Source organism: Canis lupus, chromosome 34, assembly GCF_011100685.1.
Source record: "Canis lupus familiaris isolate Mischka breed German Shepherd chromosome 34, alternate assembly UU_Cfam_GSD_1.0, whole genome shotgun sequence".
Taxonomy (NCBI): Eukaryota; Metazoa; Chordata; class Mammalia; order Carnivora; family Canidae; genus Canis; species Canis lupus.
Window position 1 is genome coordinate 36,321,142 of NC_049255.1, and position 16,986 is coordinate 36,338,127.

General features: G+C 42.6%; 1 protein-coding gene across 8 annotated transcripts in view; it reads right to left on the minus strand.

Annotated features, from left to right (window-relative positions):
- PLD1 (phospholipase D1) overlaps positions 1-16,986 on the minus strand; it is a 204,828-nt gene that overhangs the window by 155,189 nt on the left and 32,653 nt on the right. For 2 of the 8 annotated variants that reach the window (XM_038583905.1, XM_038583900.1), the window contains exon 1: positions 8,891-9,044. The exons of 3 other annotated variants lie outside the window; for them this stretch is intronic. The gene's annotated coding sequence lies outside the window, so the exon portion shown is untranslated. Of the gene's footprint in view, positions 1-8,632; positions 8,767-8,890; positions 9,045-16,625; positions 16,711-16,986 lie in introns of those variants that run through there. 3 more of the 8 variants (XM_038583902.1, XM_038583906.1, XM_038583907.1) reach the window with 3 other exon arrangements.

A 16,986-nucleotide genomic window follows, 5' to 3' on the forward strand; every position in this document is an offset into this window, starting at 1 on the left:
GGGATGCCTGCTATTGTAAGAACTCACATGGGAGTGGAAGACTCAGTAGGGGTAGAGACGACTGGCAAATTCAGGCACCTATGGCAAGAGGAAGAGCTCTAGGGTCCACATGGTGGAGAAATATGATGTCCTAGCACTCAAAGGAGGCACTCCACAACTCCTGAGACTGAATACCAGCAGCACTTCTACTACTACGTGTAGAATGTCCTAGCTAGGGCCTAATGAATTCACGTAAGACGCAGACCAGTTTTCTGAATTACAGCCAACCTTTGGTGAGATCCACATTCTTTCCTCCAGGTGCAGACCAACTCCCTTGTTGCCCCAGTTTACATACTTTTCCTTAAGTTAACCCTCTATCCATACTTTAAGGGAAAACCCCATACTCTATGAAAAAAACTGCTACAATCTCAAATGAAAACAGAATTATAACTTTGGACTGTATCTTCTTATCAGCATTTACTTGAATACTGGTATACGTTCACTGTGAACTTTGTGATTCAGACACAGTCAATGTCATCATCATTTTATCTAAATCTCTCCGAGCAAAGGTATGGGTGTCAGCCTCGTCCAATACACAAGGAAGCACTTTGCTTCTATCAGGCAACTAGTGGATAATTTCGCCAACGGGAAATGAATATGGCACCGCAACCAATCAAAACCAACCTTTAATCAGCTTCCCAAAATGATGCTACTTTTGGTCCAAGAGAAGTCACAGGCTGTGGCTTTTTTGTTTTCTACCTTAGCACCCAGGTCAGCAGAGTTTACCTGCACATCTTTTGTCCAAAGACTTTTATAACTGATAGCACTGTAAAGTCAGATACAGTTAGGAAGCTGTCGGATGTTAGATCAAAATTCTCTCTTCCACTGTATGGAGCAGTTACTACCTGTCAGGTGTGAGGATGGAGTTTAAGAGCACACAGGTGAACAGCTCTCAGACTTTTAAAAGCTGATTCTCAGAGTGTGAAGAGAAGGGTAGTGGGAGCCCAGAGGAGGAGGTGCTCCATCTCAGGACTGGGGAAGGTTACTGCTGGGAAAGCACATCGGGAAAGAATCTTGAAGACCACTACAGAGTTTCCTGTGCATTCTCCAAAGGGACACATTCCAGGAAAAAAGAAGAGTTGCGGTGTGTTAAACTATGGAATCTAAAGAACAATTAAAAATAACCCCACATGCTTGAGCGAGAGAACGATAATCGTCTTCAGATACCAGGGGGACTGTCCTATTAGGTGCCTGCTTCCTCATGTCGAAGGTACACAGGGGACCTATGAGAGTGCACATTTCCGTCTATTATATATTAGAGCATTACATTGAATTTTATTTAAATGCAATTAATTAACATATAATGTATTATTGGTTTCAGAAGTAGAGGCCAGTGACTCATCAGTCTCATATAACACCCAGTGCTCATTACATCCCGTGTCCTCCTTCATGCCCATCACCCAGTTACCCCATCCCTCCATCATCTCCTCTTGGGACCTTGAGTAGATCACTTGACTTTACTAAGACTTAATTTTTTTTTTAATCTATGAAATGGGGATTAAATTATAAAATCAAAATATAAAAAAAAGAATTAACAAGGAAACTGGTTGCCTTGAGCAGGTGCATTTACTCAATAATTATACAGTTTTGGAATCAGTTTGGGCTCTAATTCTAGCTTAGCTCATGGGAAGCTCTTAATAAGCAGTTGCTGTGCACACTGCACCTCGACATGGTGCAGCAAGCTGTCATCTATGGCAAGGTCTCTTGCATGGGGTAGGAAAGTGGACCAGAGACCATCGAAGATCCACCCCCCCTCCACCCACCAGTGGGGGCCCTCTTGGATTGTCTCTGCCCATTTCTGATCTGGCATTAACCCCTCCACTCACTGGGACAGACTCTACAGGAATGTCTATTGAGAACCTGCTACCTAAATATTAGCTATCATTACTATTGTTATTACACTTTCTTCTGATACGGTCTTTCTACGAACTTGATCAGGCCTGGTTTTGTTTTATTCCTGTGTGTGTCTGTGTGTATGCTTCATGGTGGGCAAATACTCTTGCAAGACAACTCAAATCCTTAGGCGGGCACAGATAAAGTCATTAAAAGGCAAAGTAAATTAACATTCTATAGTTTATTATGAATGACACTAATAACAACAATAGCAAACATTCCCTTAAGACCTATAAAGTAACAAGTGCTACAGTAGGCCTTTTTAAAAATTATATTTAGGATTGTATTTATTTATTTGAGAGTAAGCACATACATGCTCCTGAGCACATGGGGCGGGGGGGAGGCTGAGAAAGAGGAAGAAGCAGACTCTCCACTGAGCAGGGAGCCCGACACAGGGCTCAATCTGAGAACCCTGAGCCCAAGGCAGATGCTTAACCGACTGAGCCACCCAGGCACCCCTGCAGTAGGCCTTTTATATACATGATTTCATTTAAGTCTCACAAGAACCCTATAAGGCATAAAGTACTTATATTTTAATCCCCATTTCATAGACTAAAAAAATTAAATCTTAGTAAAGTCAAGTGATTTACTCAAGCTCCCAGTGAATAAGCAATGGTCTAACCTAACAATTTTGCAACACAGTCTGCAACGATCTCATATTAATGGGTATGTATTCCCATATAGTTTTAAATTTTGAATACTGGATATTTTAAGTTGAATCTTAAATACAGCGACTCCAGAAAACACAAATGAGCCACTTAACCTAATAAACAGGTGACAACACTGAGTTTATTTTGTCGCAATCTCATACTTCAGGACACCACTGATAAGAGAGGGCCCTTATAGTGACCAGGTCATGTTCTAAGTGGTCCTTCAGCATCAAATTGAAATTTGCAGATTTCTCACATAAGGTATTGATCCCATTCATCTGAAATGTCCTGAGTGAGCCAGTCTAAGAGACAAAAGGCAGAACATGGGTTGCCTTGGGTTAATGAGGGCAAGCCAGTGAGGACACGGCTTCTTGTCGGAGTGATGAAAATGTTCTAAAAATCACATGATGGTGATGGTTACACAACTCCGTAAATACACTAAAAACCATCAGCTGGTACACTTTTAAGGGGTTAACTTTGTGATATGTAAATTATACAATATCAATAAACCTATTAGAAAACAGTTTTCCAAGGTTCAGTATCAAGTGACCTCTAGTCACTCCATGTGGCTGCTGTCTTCCAGAATAAACATGAAAACCAGATGTGCACTAAATAAGCCTTACCCAGGAACAAAATGTTCAAACAATGATGAGAAAAAAGACCACGTCTGTGAAGTTGGTGAGTTTTCTTTGGAAGCAATAATGGGCCTTCAGCCTCCTTCTCAAATGTCATTAGGTACGTGGTGAATGGCATTAGTTTTTTATTTTTACCAAGCCAGAAGAAAAGGAAATATAATTTCATTCATCATTACTAAAGGGCTTTTAAACGTACAGAATGGAGTATTAGAAATAACAGCAATGAGGGAACCAAAAGACCTCAAAAGGCCGAAAAGACTCCGAATCAACTAGAACCTTGTAGCCTTGGGGACTCAATCATTCTGGGCTTCGGTGACTTCAACTGTAAAATGAGGAGAGGGAACAATGAAGTCAACTCCTCTAAGATTCGTTTCCATCTTGAGGTGAACCACCTCTTCTGAGGATCATCTCGGTATGTGACTCGTCCCTTTCGAAACAGCATCCGCTGCTTTTACAGCAAGAGAAGTGTTATCGAGACACACTGGAAATCCACCGCAGTGTCTTTCCTACACTGATGCTTCAAGTATATAAGTGAGCTTCCTCCCACATCCCTTATGAAATAAACTATCTACCTTGTCACTGGATTGGCTAAACCATCGACTAAAATTTTAAACCTGATAGATAAAAATCAAAAGGCAGCTTCCCATGACGATGCATAAACATAGCAAAACAATCGTTCTCCAAAGTGAAATGATCCCGTCCTTTATACTAATTGATCTTACTTCAAATCTAACCAGTCTCTCCTAATCTATTTTAATTTTTATTATAAAAATGATAATGTGGGGATCCCTGGGTGGCACAGCAGTTTGGCACCTGCCTTTGGCCCAGGGCGCGATCCTGGAGACCCGGGATTGAGTCCCACATCGGGCTCCCGGTGCATGTAGCCTGCTTCTCCCTCTGCCTGTGTCTCTGCCTCTCTCTCTCTCTCTCTCTCTCTCTCTCTCTCTCTGTGTGACTATCATAAATAAGTAAAAAAAATTTTTTTTCTAAAAATGATAATGTCTTCTTAAAGGAAATCTTAGATTTGCAAGCTATTTGAGGAAAATTAAAATCATTCTTAAAGCCACCACCTTAAATAGATTACAGGTGATGTGAACCTACAATTAAACTTTGGTACATCTTATTCTCATTTTTTTCTCTCCATAATAGTTTTTTTTCCCCAAATATAATCATGTTTAAAAATACTAGTATGTGGAAAAGTATACAGAGAAAAGAAAATATAAGCTTCTAGAAATTCCCACCTTCAGAATAATTCCTAAACCCCATTACCTTAAGGTGATTGTCATTTCTACTCTCCTTAAACATAACACACACAGAAATAGGTATATTTTAAACATGGCCAAGTATGTGATGCACAAACAGTTTGATGTGGAGTGTTTTAAGTTAAAGATCTATCATCACCACTTCCTAATACAATTTTTTCATATAGTCGCAAAATTGTTGCCTAATGATTCATCACGCAATTTTCTTCTACTACGTTTTGATTATTTCTAACCTTTTATGATAATAACTGAGTATCTTTATACCTAGAGCTTTTACACTCCTACTTGGAAAACTCCAATCCATTACCCTACCCGATTCTTTTTGTGATTTCTTCTATTGGTTTTAGGAAGAGAAACTGCCTCCCCATCCAAAGAGCAGAATTGTTACTGTTTGATTTCTTTTCTTTCCTTTTCTTCTCTTCTCCTTAAGCTTAGTTCCTTAATTTGTGGGCTATGTTTTTAAACATTGTTAAAGATTCCAAACTTAAGTGTCACATGTTTAAGTTTTAGCAAAAGCTGGACTAAGTTATTTGCCCAACATTTTCAAATGCACATTTACATGTTTAAAGGAAATATAGGTCTTCTATTCTTGGCCTTCTACTAAGCCTCAGAAAGCCCTCAGGACTGACAAAATAACCAGAGCTTTGATTATCAGCAGGAAATCATACTGGGTAGGAATAAAGAGGACACTGATACAGGCCAAATTAAAGCTAAACAATTGGAAGATCCAAGTTCCTAGCCTTAGTGGTTTTATTATTTTAGCCTATTAAAGTCTCAAAAGCTCCAAGGCTAGCTTAAGTACACAGTCAAAAGAGTTTCCAATGCTGTTGGCTTATTCTTCATGTGGACAGGTCACCATTGGTCTCATTCAGTGACCATGGGCAAATTCTATACCTTACCATTGGTCATGAGCAGAACAGGCGAGAAAGCAGAGAACAAGCTCACCTCCCACCCAGTAGAAAAAGAACACCAAGGACATTCCTTACTGGTTGACAATGGATCAACAGAAACATCTTTGATCATGAAGAGCAACACAGATGTCTATGTTTATATGGTTGTTTCTCATTAATAAGAACTATTGGATTATATTTCCCAAGAACATCCACTTCTCATACTAACCTCCACCACCACCACCACCACCACCACCACCACCACCACAAGAGCACTCCTCTGAGGCATAGCACTGTTACTGCTGCTACCTGCTAGGACTTGGATCAATTGCATAACCTTCCTGGGACAGTTTCCTCAATTGTAAAACGAGGATAAGGACAACTGGCCTCTTAGGGTTGTTGTGAGGAGTGCATGAGAGGTTTAGAACAGGAACTGCCCTTAGGAAATGGTTTTAGTGGTAGCTGTTGTTGTGTTTTTATTACCACCACTACCTCTCCTATTCCTGCTATGACCAGCATAACCACTATTGCCAGAAATGCTAAAATATAAAACGTAAATCGGGTTTTTCAGAATAAAAGGGGGAACTGGAGAGGTCCATGGTCAGATCAGCCTCAGGAGTAAAATCTGTCCTCAGACTTTGCAATCTGTCTGGGAAGTTAGTAGTCACAGTCTGGGACGGCTGGCAGCACAATCCGGCCCCCACCCTCAACACACACACTTTGTGATACACGAGCACAAGACACCTGCGCACCAGCCCCTTCAGAGAGCAGGGCTAAGCCACAACCCAGGACTGAGGTGTGAAAAAGGCAGTGGTGGCACTGCTCACCAGAGCCTTTCTGCAAATCCTCCAAGGCCCGAAACTGCAGACCAAGAGCCAACACATCCTTCAGAAGGGCACCACGAAGATCCAGACCAGAGGGTGGAAGGAGAGTGATTTGGGCCATCAATGGACTGATCAAGGTTCAGCAGTCAAAAAAGCCACTTTAAAAATATATATTTATTTATCTGATAGAGTGAAAGTGAGAGAGAGCATGAGCATGGATGGAAAGGAGAAGCAGTCCGTGGAACTGAGTCCAGTCCAACGTGGGACTCGATTCCAGGACCCTGAGATCACAACCTGAGCCCAAGACACTTAAGCACTTCACCGGCTGAGCCACCCAGGCACTCCTGAAAAACCTACCTCTAATATCACAATGACTTCTACATATTTGTTTCTTCCCTCGGAGTGCCCGACTTTCACCGCCAGTCAGTTTTCCTGATATTTGGGGTGTGAGCCAATTCAAAATGGACATCATTTGCCAAAGGATTCATCTCCAACCTCGAAACTCTGGATTATTTTAAAACAAAGTAAGGATCACGTGCTGCATCACCAGCTAGGCTCATAAGCCATCTGCGATTTAGGAGACACTGAGTACTCTGAAGAGGAGCAAGAAGGCATGTTTGATAAAAAGTAACTAGCTCAAAGCCTCACTTAAAATTAGATGGTATGGAATGAGAAAAATACTCGTCTCTACTTGACTCCAGGCAAAAGGCAGAGACGTAACAAAACTAAACCAGCCGGGCAAGATAAGAATAAGAATTACGGCATGTGTTCTTCAAACCTAGAGTCAGGAATAAGATTTGCTTAGCTACTTTATCCTCAAATTACAGATTCCAAACTCCTTACCAATATGGTCTTTTTTCCCCTCCCCAGGTTCAAAGTAAACTATTGTAATGAATATTCTTTGGGAAAACCCTAAAATGTGGCTTTTAGGTAACTTGCCCTCTTATTCTCTACTTTGCCACATTTGTTTATTTGTGCTTCTCCTCACTGGTATTTTGTTTGGTTCTCCTCTCTAGATGAAAGGCTGTGAAGGCCTTGGGAACACAGAAACAGATCTCCCAGACAAAATGAGTTTTATGTGGGCTTTTTAAGACTTTTATCCATGCTAATTAAGCACAAGTATAATTAATGAGCAAAATGTCCCTAACTATTGTTTTGTTTTGTTTTTTTTTAATCACTGGATAGCTACAATCACGTTGACAAAAGTCTTCTTTTAAATTTTAAATTAAGAGCATTAATGATTCATAATAGCATAATAGTACAAACATGCAGTCGGAGCATATATTGAGCAAGTTAGAGCAGGCTTGGCCTTTTTATTTTTTTTAAACTAAAATGACCTCGTGGATTTGCTATTTAAAAAAAAAGATCTGCAGAGGTAGGGGCAACAATATAACTGGACCGCTGTGTCTCAGGGTATAAAGTACAGTTAATTTTATTATCTTGAAATGGCACATAATCATCACTTTACAACTCCAGCCTCAGCAGATATGGAAACTGTGATCCTTAGGAACTGAGGTCCTTAAAATTTAGCATGTCACCTCAAGGACCCTTTGAAAGTTCCTTTTTTTAATCCCTCTTTTCCCTCAATTTTATTTTTTTAAACAGAGAAGAACATGGAAGGATGGATCCTTTCTAATGCACCATATTTCCCAGCAGGGGAGGAATTTAAAGGGCAGGATAAAATAGCAATAACAGAAGCAGATTCGTATTATTTAAAAACACAAGCACATTACCTCGAACTAAAGCACACTTAACATAAAAATAAGAATAGTCCATAGGGTCTCAAACTTTAAAACATCATCCAACCTAACTACTCCTGCAGACCAATTTCATGCTGGGTTACTTTGGTGACAAACTAATAAAGATAAAACTGCTCTCCGGGTCTTTACTGAAATTAAAGAAGACGCCCCTTGGTACTTAATGTCGTTCGCTGAATTTCATTTTATGACCATTAGCAATACTGCTATGTTTCACAAGGCACACTCCATTTTTCATCAGATTTACTCCAAAAGTAACCTCAGATTCCGAGGAAACTACCCCAGAATGCAAACAGTGACAGAAAAAGGGATTCAGTCCAGCTTGAGCCACCTGTACACTCCGCCCACATCAATAGCTATGCGGGTATTTTATGAGGCATTCTAGAAAAATGCCAGACTCTTCAAAGAGAAAAATTAAAATGATATTCTGGTTCATTGTAACTACAACAAGTAGGCCCAAGGGAAAACCGCGCGTCGGGCCCGAGAGTGAGGCACAGAGCCGCTAGCTAGACGGCAACACACGGCTGCCTAAGGCTCCAAAAAAAATAAAATAAAATAAAATAGAAAAAATGGGAAAAAAAAAAGTACAATCACCCATGTACTACAATCACAGTTACGCCTAGAGGATTTAACGGGAGGACACAAAGGCAGGAACCGGGGAAAAGGAACTGAAAATGCTCACCACCGAGTATAAATCTCTAGACTGCAAATCCAGCATACGCCGTTTCCTCCTAGCTTCCACGTGCATTTAATATTGTCAGACCGTGCCTGTGCTCTAAGGAGGATCCTAACCCCCGACCGACCCGGGATCAAGTGACTCCCGTTATTTTCTACAAGAGCGCGGCCGCGGCTCACATGTGCTATGCTGGCTCCCCTACGCCCGTGAGCAGAGAAAGAAAGTCTGACACGCAGCACGAAGTCCACACTGTTCTTTACTAACCTGGTGCCCCTGTGAAAGCAGCCGCTTCATACTGCTCTACTGAGAGAATCCTTCCTTAGGAACCTAATCTCCAAAGCAGCTGATAGCCCAGAGGGGAGGAAGGAATCCACATGCACGAGGAAGGCAGTTTGTTCCCAACTTGGCCACTTAAACCCTAGCCAAGCCCACAAAGCACTTTAGCCTATAAGCTTTAGTAATGAACTTGAAACCACTCCCCATATGTTAAATAGACACGGGGCGGCCGTGAGAACCAAAACCCACGTACACAGTTGAGCAAAGGCTTCAGGCCTCATTTTTGAATTTGCTGCCTAAGAAAACCGTAACACACACACACACACACACACACACACACACACACACGAAGAGAACCCCCACTCCCTTCCTGCTCCTCACATACTGTAGTAAAGTGACTCATTCCTTTTAAATAGGAGGAATACAGTCTGCCCCCCCCACCCCATTAGGGCCATGAAATTTGAATTTTACAATGTTGTCCCAATGGCTAACTGGTGGTGATACAGCACTGCAATTTCACGGTGCGTAAGAGGGACATATGAAGTTACTATTTCTTTTTTTTTTTTTTCAAAGATTTTATTTATTTATTCATGAGAGACACACAGAGAAAGAGAGAGAGAGAGGCAGAGACACAGGCAGAGGGAGAAGCAGGCTCCATGCAGGGAGCCCGACGTGGGACTCAGTCCTGGGACACCAGGATCACGACCTGGGCCAAAGGGGCCGATACTAAACCGCTGAGCCACCCAGGGATCCCCTGAAGTTACTATTTCCGAGAGAATCAAAGTCATGTACTGTTTTCAGATTTGGGGGAGGCACAGGATTAATTAAGCCTAACATCTCAGTAACTTCTAAAAATCAAGTTCAAGAGAAGGTGTACTAAAGAAACTTCTAAAAAAATTTTTTACAATATAGAAACTTCTAACTTTATTTTTTTTTAATTTCAGTATAGCTAACACACAATGTTACGTTAGTTAGAAATGTATAGTACAGTGATTCCATATTTCTATCCATTATACTGTGGTTCACCCCAAGTGTAGCTTCCATCTGAGGATCAACCTAACATGATCCTCACTTGGTGTCTGTGAATCTAAAAACCACTCATAAATCAGTTTCACCATCTACACTAAAGTTATATTGATAAGATCAAAGATTTTTTTGGCAGTATTATGGTTTTTTATAGCTTAAAATGGAACTGAGGGCAACCCAGGTGGCTCAGCAGGTTAGCGCCGCCTTCAGCCCAGGGCGTGATCCTGGAGACCAGGGATCGAGTCCCGCGTCGGGCTCCCTGTATGGAGCCTGCTTCTCCCTCTGTCTCTCTTTCTCTCTGTGTCTCTCATGAATAAATAAATAAAATCCTTAAAAATATATAAATAAATAAAATAAAATGGAACTGAACAGGACTATGGTTTTAAACTGAGAAATTTAAATTTTATCTCTCATTCTAGGAATGTGCAATTGATAATCTCCTTAAGGCGTTTTTATCTTAAAACAGTCCATAATATTCCAACACATTGCTCAAGAATTAATGAAAATCCATACTCTGCTTTTCAGCACAACGTGTCCACAGTACCACACACACAGTTTGCCTCTAGTTGTCAACTCTAAGGACAGCTTTGATTGTCCTGGCTTGCTTCTACGATTTCTACTTTACTTAAAGAAGACCTATTTAACATATTAGTCAAGATTACCTAACTCTATTGTTTCTTCTAAGCCAAAAGAGTGGACCAAAGTTTCAAGGAAAACTTGATTCACTTGCTGCCAAACAAGATTTACATGTATCGCTGGTAAAATCAAGTTACTCAAAACCTGTGAAACTGAAGTCATTAGCATGAGCTCAACAAGATCCGGCATGAAAAACCTGGAGATTCCCTGGAATTCCATGCAGGCCACACCTGCCTGCCTCCGCCACCCACTCCCAGGTCAGGGCTCAACGTTTTCTCATGGGGTCCCCTTAGAATGAGGCGGTCAAGACGATCACCTCAGTGAGGAAAAAAAAAAGAGAGAGAGAGAGAGAGAAAAAAAAAAGAGGAAAAAAAAAGAGAGAGAAAAAAAAAAATGAGATACGCGGCCCTTGCCTTAAAAAGGAGCCAGAACCCCACCTGGTGGCAAAACTGAGAAAAGGCTGGAACAGTTAAACCTCAGCAGAAATGCAACTCTCAGGCTGGAAGAGAAAAAAGCAGAAAAGGATCCATTATAAGAGCACGTTAATGCCACATAAAATGTGTGGTAAAGGTCATGGAAAGTTTGCCCCACATGCACAAGAGCAGAATATTTCTTGAGGACATGAAAACACTCATGTAAAAAAAAAAAACTAATTGCACTGAAAATCATCTCTTTTTTTGTGATCTGGTTTGCAAACATATACAATGATTCACATTCCCAGAAAAATCCTGATAAGTAATATTAATCTCTTCTTTACCCAAAAAGCTGTGAGAAAAATGCCCTCGAGGTCAACATAATCTCTGAAATGGAAGAAATATGGATAAACCCCCAGCTCAAGTAGCTCAGTACTGGTGGGGCAGTGCCCCTCGCTCTATGAAAAGGCCATACCCCTAAGATTGTTTCTGCCTCTCTGTCAAAAGTATTTCCTTTTGTCTCATATAAATTATTTCTGCCAAAATCAATGTGCAATGGGGATGAGAAAATACTGGGTTTCAGTGGAGATGAAGAGTAATTAAATACTGGGTTTCCAATCACACTAGAGTAGCAAACTCCAGGAAAAAATAATAGTAGGATGTGACTTTTACTTATTTATCTATTCATCCATCCATCCATCCATCCATCCATCCATCCATGAGAGACACAGAGAGAGGCAGAGGGAGAAGCAGGCTCCATGCAGGGAGCCCGATGAGGGACTCGATCCCAGGACCCCGGATCACACCCTCAGCCAAAGGCAGATGCTCAACCACTGAGCCACCCAGGTGCCCCAGGATGTGACTTTTAGATAAGCCCAAACCACACTACTCAAGCTAAAACTAATAATAATAACAGCAGCTAATACTTAGGCTCTTACTATAAGAGCTTAAAGCGTGGGCATGGTTCTGAATGGGTTCACAAGCAGTAGCTCACTTAGATCACAGCCCTGTCTTTCTATGCCAGTTTCACAGACGAGAAAACAGAAGCACCCACAGAATCAGCAGCTTGCCAATCAGCTAGTGGTGGAGCCGGGATCAGAACCCAAGCAGTCTGGCTCTGATGTGAGGGCTCCTAACTACGTACTCTAACAACTCTGTTCCTCCCGAGTGCACAGCACTTGGGAAAGGCTGCCAGGCCCTGGTCAGACCCAAGGGAGGGGGAGATGGGAGAGGAGAACTGCTCCGCAGACAGTCCTCAGAGTGGGAAAGGCTTAGAGCAAGGCAGCCACAGAAGGGGACCAGAAGGCTCCAGGGCAGGTGGGGGACCCCAGGCCGAGGGCACCCACTCAGCCTTCCAGGTCAAAGAGGGAGCCGTGGGACGGACCACTGGAGGGACCACAGGGAGCAGGAGAAAATCCTGCAAGGGAGGCAGGCGTCCCCTGATGGCAAATGACAGGGGCAGAGAGGCACCAAGAGAGTCTGACCCAGAAAGGGACCAGATGGGCATGGGGGAAAGCTGAGTAGGCGCGAGGCCTTGCGGAGTAGAAATTAAGAAGACATCTCCAGGCCACAGGAAGGGCAGACCAGGACTTGCAAATTTACAAGAGTTTACATTTTCCCAAGCGAGACCAAGGGGCTGGGGCAGCAAGGCAGGCAGCAGGGATGCTCTCCCGAAGCTAGGTTTGCAGGCCTGAGCCTGGTGGGGGGTGTTGAGGTCACCTGCTGGGAACACGGGAGGAGGAGGCCCCTGGCAGGCAGAGGGCTGGCAGAGACAGGCCCAGGAGCTGGACTTTGGTTTCTTTTAAGATTTTATTTACAAGATAGAGAGAGAGAGAGAGAGAGAGAGAGAGAGAGAGAGAGAGAGAGAGAGAGAATGAGCGAGCAGGGGGACGGGCAAAGGGAGAGAAAAATCCTGAAGCAGGCTCCCCACGTAGAGCCCTACACGGGGCTGGAGGCCAGGACCCTGAGATCACCTGAGCCGAAATCAAGATTTGGAAGCTCAACCAACTGAGCTGCCCAGGAGCCCCCAGGGTGAAGTTTTAAGGCAAGGGGTTCCTGAGGATCTCAAACAGAAGTCAGGATGCGGGTGGGGGGACACTTTTGTTTTAATTTTTATTAACCTCTAACTGAAATTGAGCATTCCCTTCCATTATGAATGTAGGCAACCATCCAAGTAAAAGGAGCCATACCTGTGACCTGTGAAGTCAAAGATATCTTCATATCACATTACAATTGTCACAAAGTATCATTTCCACCCGTCACTGCTTCAAAATTATAGTAGTTACTAGACCTGCCACTAGTTCTTGATAGGCAATGCATTAATAAAGTATATATATGTAAAACAATATTACATATTTTTTGATATATGGATAACTGTAGATCAGTATAAATGGTTTCCTTCCTAATCCTATGCATTCTAATTTTATGCATTTTAGTTTAGGCATTAAACATTATTCTGAAAAGGGATTCCTTGATTTCACTATTGCCAATGGCATCCCACAAAAATAAAGAACATCTAGGGGCCCCTCACTGGCTCATTTGGTTAAACATCTGACTCTTGATTTCAGCTCGGGTCATGATCTTAGAGTCATGAGATCAAGTCCCACTGCAGTGGGGTTTCTCTCTCTCTGCACACACGTGCATGCTCTCTCTCTCTCTCTCTCTCTCTCTCTCTCTCTCCAAAAATCAATAAATAAATCTTAAAAAAAAAAAAAGAAAAAGAACATCTGGGGATCCCTGGGTGGCTCAGTGGTTTAGCGCCTGCCTTCGGCCCAGGGCATGATCCTGGAGACCTGGGATCGAGTCCCACGTCAGGCTTCCTGCATGGAGCCTGCTTCTCCCTCTCCCTGTGTCTCTCTCTCTCTCTCTCTCTCTCTCTGTCTCTCATTAATAAATAAATAAAATCTTTAAAAAATATTTTAAAAAAGAACATCTATCTGATTAAAGGAGGAAAAGAAAAACCCACAGAAAGATATTTTTAAAAGGAATTCAGAAAAGGGGGGAACCTAGTGAAACCACCCAGGGTTCAAACCCAGGCGCTCTGACTTGTGTGTTCTTTCCTCCACCGACTACACATCCTAAAAATAGTATATAAAAATACTTCATCCCTTCATTTGTGTCAGCAAAGTGCTTTCACGTGTATCAGCTCATTAGCTCATCACAAAGGCCCAGAGGAGGAAAAGTCAACCCCAACTGCGTGACACTTCGGAGAGGCCACAACCCAGGAAGACCCCACTCCTGGGGGGGGGGGGGAGCGGTGCAGGTGAGAGGACGTGGCACCTGCCATCCCCCTCTGTGGGGCTTTGTCAGGAGCGCAGAGGAGCACGTGAAGTCTATGCCTTTTGTCACATCAGCTAGAACCCGATCTGGGGAGGCAGGCACGGTGAGCGCAGAGCCTGGCCAGAGGATGCTGCCTCCCTCCGGGTTACCATCTGCAGGCGAGGCTAACAATGCTTTGGATTCTAGGCTCAAAGCTCTTTTATTTAGTTCTCATTGGCCATCCAGAGTGGGTCACAAAATTTACAGTATTTCGACTATCTAATTCTCCTTTGGCTATGGCCAGCACAGAAGCCTGTACTTAAGCAATTAGTCTGAGATGAGATAGACGAGCTGAAACAACGCCCTCTCTGTCCTCCCCCCACTGTGCCCGCCAACGGGCGTTATTATTTAATCCGTGACACGTGTCGCCAGCACTGCCTTCGTGACAACATCGCTTATTGTCCTCACCTCCACTCTCCATTCTGCAACATCTGTCACGGCTCATATCTATATTTTATTTACTTTGCTGCTTTTACAGGGTCACTTCCTCAACTGCTACAGACAGCTCTAAAACCTACTCTAACCCCCAAAAGGTAACAACATTTTGTAAGTTGGTAAAAAGAAGAAACTTAAGGTGTAGGTTACAGACAGCCTTTTAGGTCACCGCAAATTTACACCAAATGGTATCATTAAAGCAGGTTTTATCTCATAGCCAACGAAATAACCTATCTTTATTTATTTTTTTTATAACCGGATCAATTCACAGATTACGTGGCGCCTTCTCATACAATGCACTCTTTTCCTCTCTACAATGTGGCTTTATACGACTGACATAATACGGTCTTCTGAAAAACAAGTTGGGTATTTCTTAGCATGCCCGTTAAAACATAAATTAGTATGTTTATTAATGGGCCTTTAATTTCCAAGTTCCCTATTCTTTCTTTCTTTAATAAGGAGCCACAGTAAAAATGGGTCACTTGTCTCCTACTCGCATCACCTAAAAACTAAGAGTGGGAATTCTTGTGGGCAAGAACAGAAGTTCAAAATTGGTTTCTAGATCCTGGGCACAGAAGAATGGAGCCCTCCTGCTGCTGCCTCTCTGTGGACGCACGGGCCCAGCACAGCCACCCCCTGAATGTGCTGTAGGGTAACCCGCCGGCCACCAGCCCGGGGAGAGAGGGGCAGGGCGAGAAGGGCACCAAACCTGCCTGCAACAAGCTTGTGATATGTTCCCTTCTTTCCTAACCACCCAGAAGCACTTCCTGCCTTGCTTGCCCAATCTACCTAACTGGAAGGATCTGGTGCCCTGGCGGTTCCTGTGGCCTGAAGCCATTTGCTTTTGTGCCTACCCCGTTTCCTTTACATTGCTCTCAAACAGCTTCCTCCTTATACTTCTTTCACCAGTCACAAAGGTTTATTCAATTCTTCACACACACCCCCTTAGTTTCTTCCTCTCCCCACCCTCTACCACCCCACTTCGGGTTGTGTCATTACCGGACCTGGACCTGTGATGCCCTTCCCTTTACAACCAGTAATAGACTAAAATCCTCCCCAGATTTCCCTGGGGCAACCCAAACCTACAGCCTCCACAAAACCTTCTCAGATCACCTGGATTTAGAAGAAAAAAAAATGTTTTTATGTATCACACCTAGAATAATCAGCAGCAAGTGCATTAGACAATTAATCATGCCTGATATTTCTGTTGCGGTCTGGATTGGTTAAGTATCCTATCGCATTTAGCTTTTCATGTAGTTATACCTGTTTCCCCCAACTAAATTATCAATAACTGCAGATCATAGGTTACACCTCTAAAATCAACCATTGTAGAAAGCATACACCAGCAAAATTAATTTTACCTTACATAGCATTCATATCTATTTGTTGATTATGAGACCTAAATCATTTATATTACTAAGTAGCAATTATAATAACAACAAAATGACAGCCAACACTATCACCACACTATCTTACTACTCCCAATATTTTCTTTGACATTCACATCTGCCCTGTGAGGTACATACCATTATTTTCCCCATTTCTCAAATGAAGAAAATGGGGCCAGCAAGGTGAACTTGCCCACAGGTATCCAGTCTACATATATTTTTTGAGCACCTGTTATGTGAGAGGCATTGCTAACAGCATTTAATGATTCCAAGCAGAAATGCCCCATCCTTGGGGAACTTGTATTCTATTAGGACAGGTAAGCTATCAACAAATAAATATCAAACCAGATAATGGTAGGTACTAAGAAGAAAACCAAAGCAGAGTTAGGGACTGTAGAGTGATCACAGGTAGGCACACATTCCTTAGGTAGGGTAGTCAGAAAAAGCCTCCCTGGGGAGATGACACTTAGGCAGAGACCTGAATGGAGTAAGGTAAGCTGTAATTACCTGGAGAAAAGGTTCCAGGCAGAAGAAACAAACAGCCCTGAGGTCAAAACAAGCTTGGAGTGCTCGAAAATAACAGAAAGGTCAATGCAGTCAGAGGCTGTAAAAGAAAGAGCAACAGAAGAGAATTAAGTCAGTAAACAGGGAAGTTTGATCATAAAGCTATGTAAACAACTGCAGTTTTTTTCTGCCAAAATATAATGGAAAAGCCTTGAAAGGTTTTAATGAGGGGAGTGAAATGCTGTGACATTTTAAACCATTATTCCAGTTGTGGGGCTAACGAATAGACTAAGAGAAAGCAGATTACTTAGGAGAATCTTGTAGTAAGCCAGGTGGGAGATGTTGGTGCCTTGGTGTGAAGACA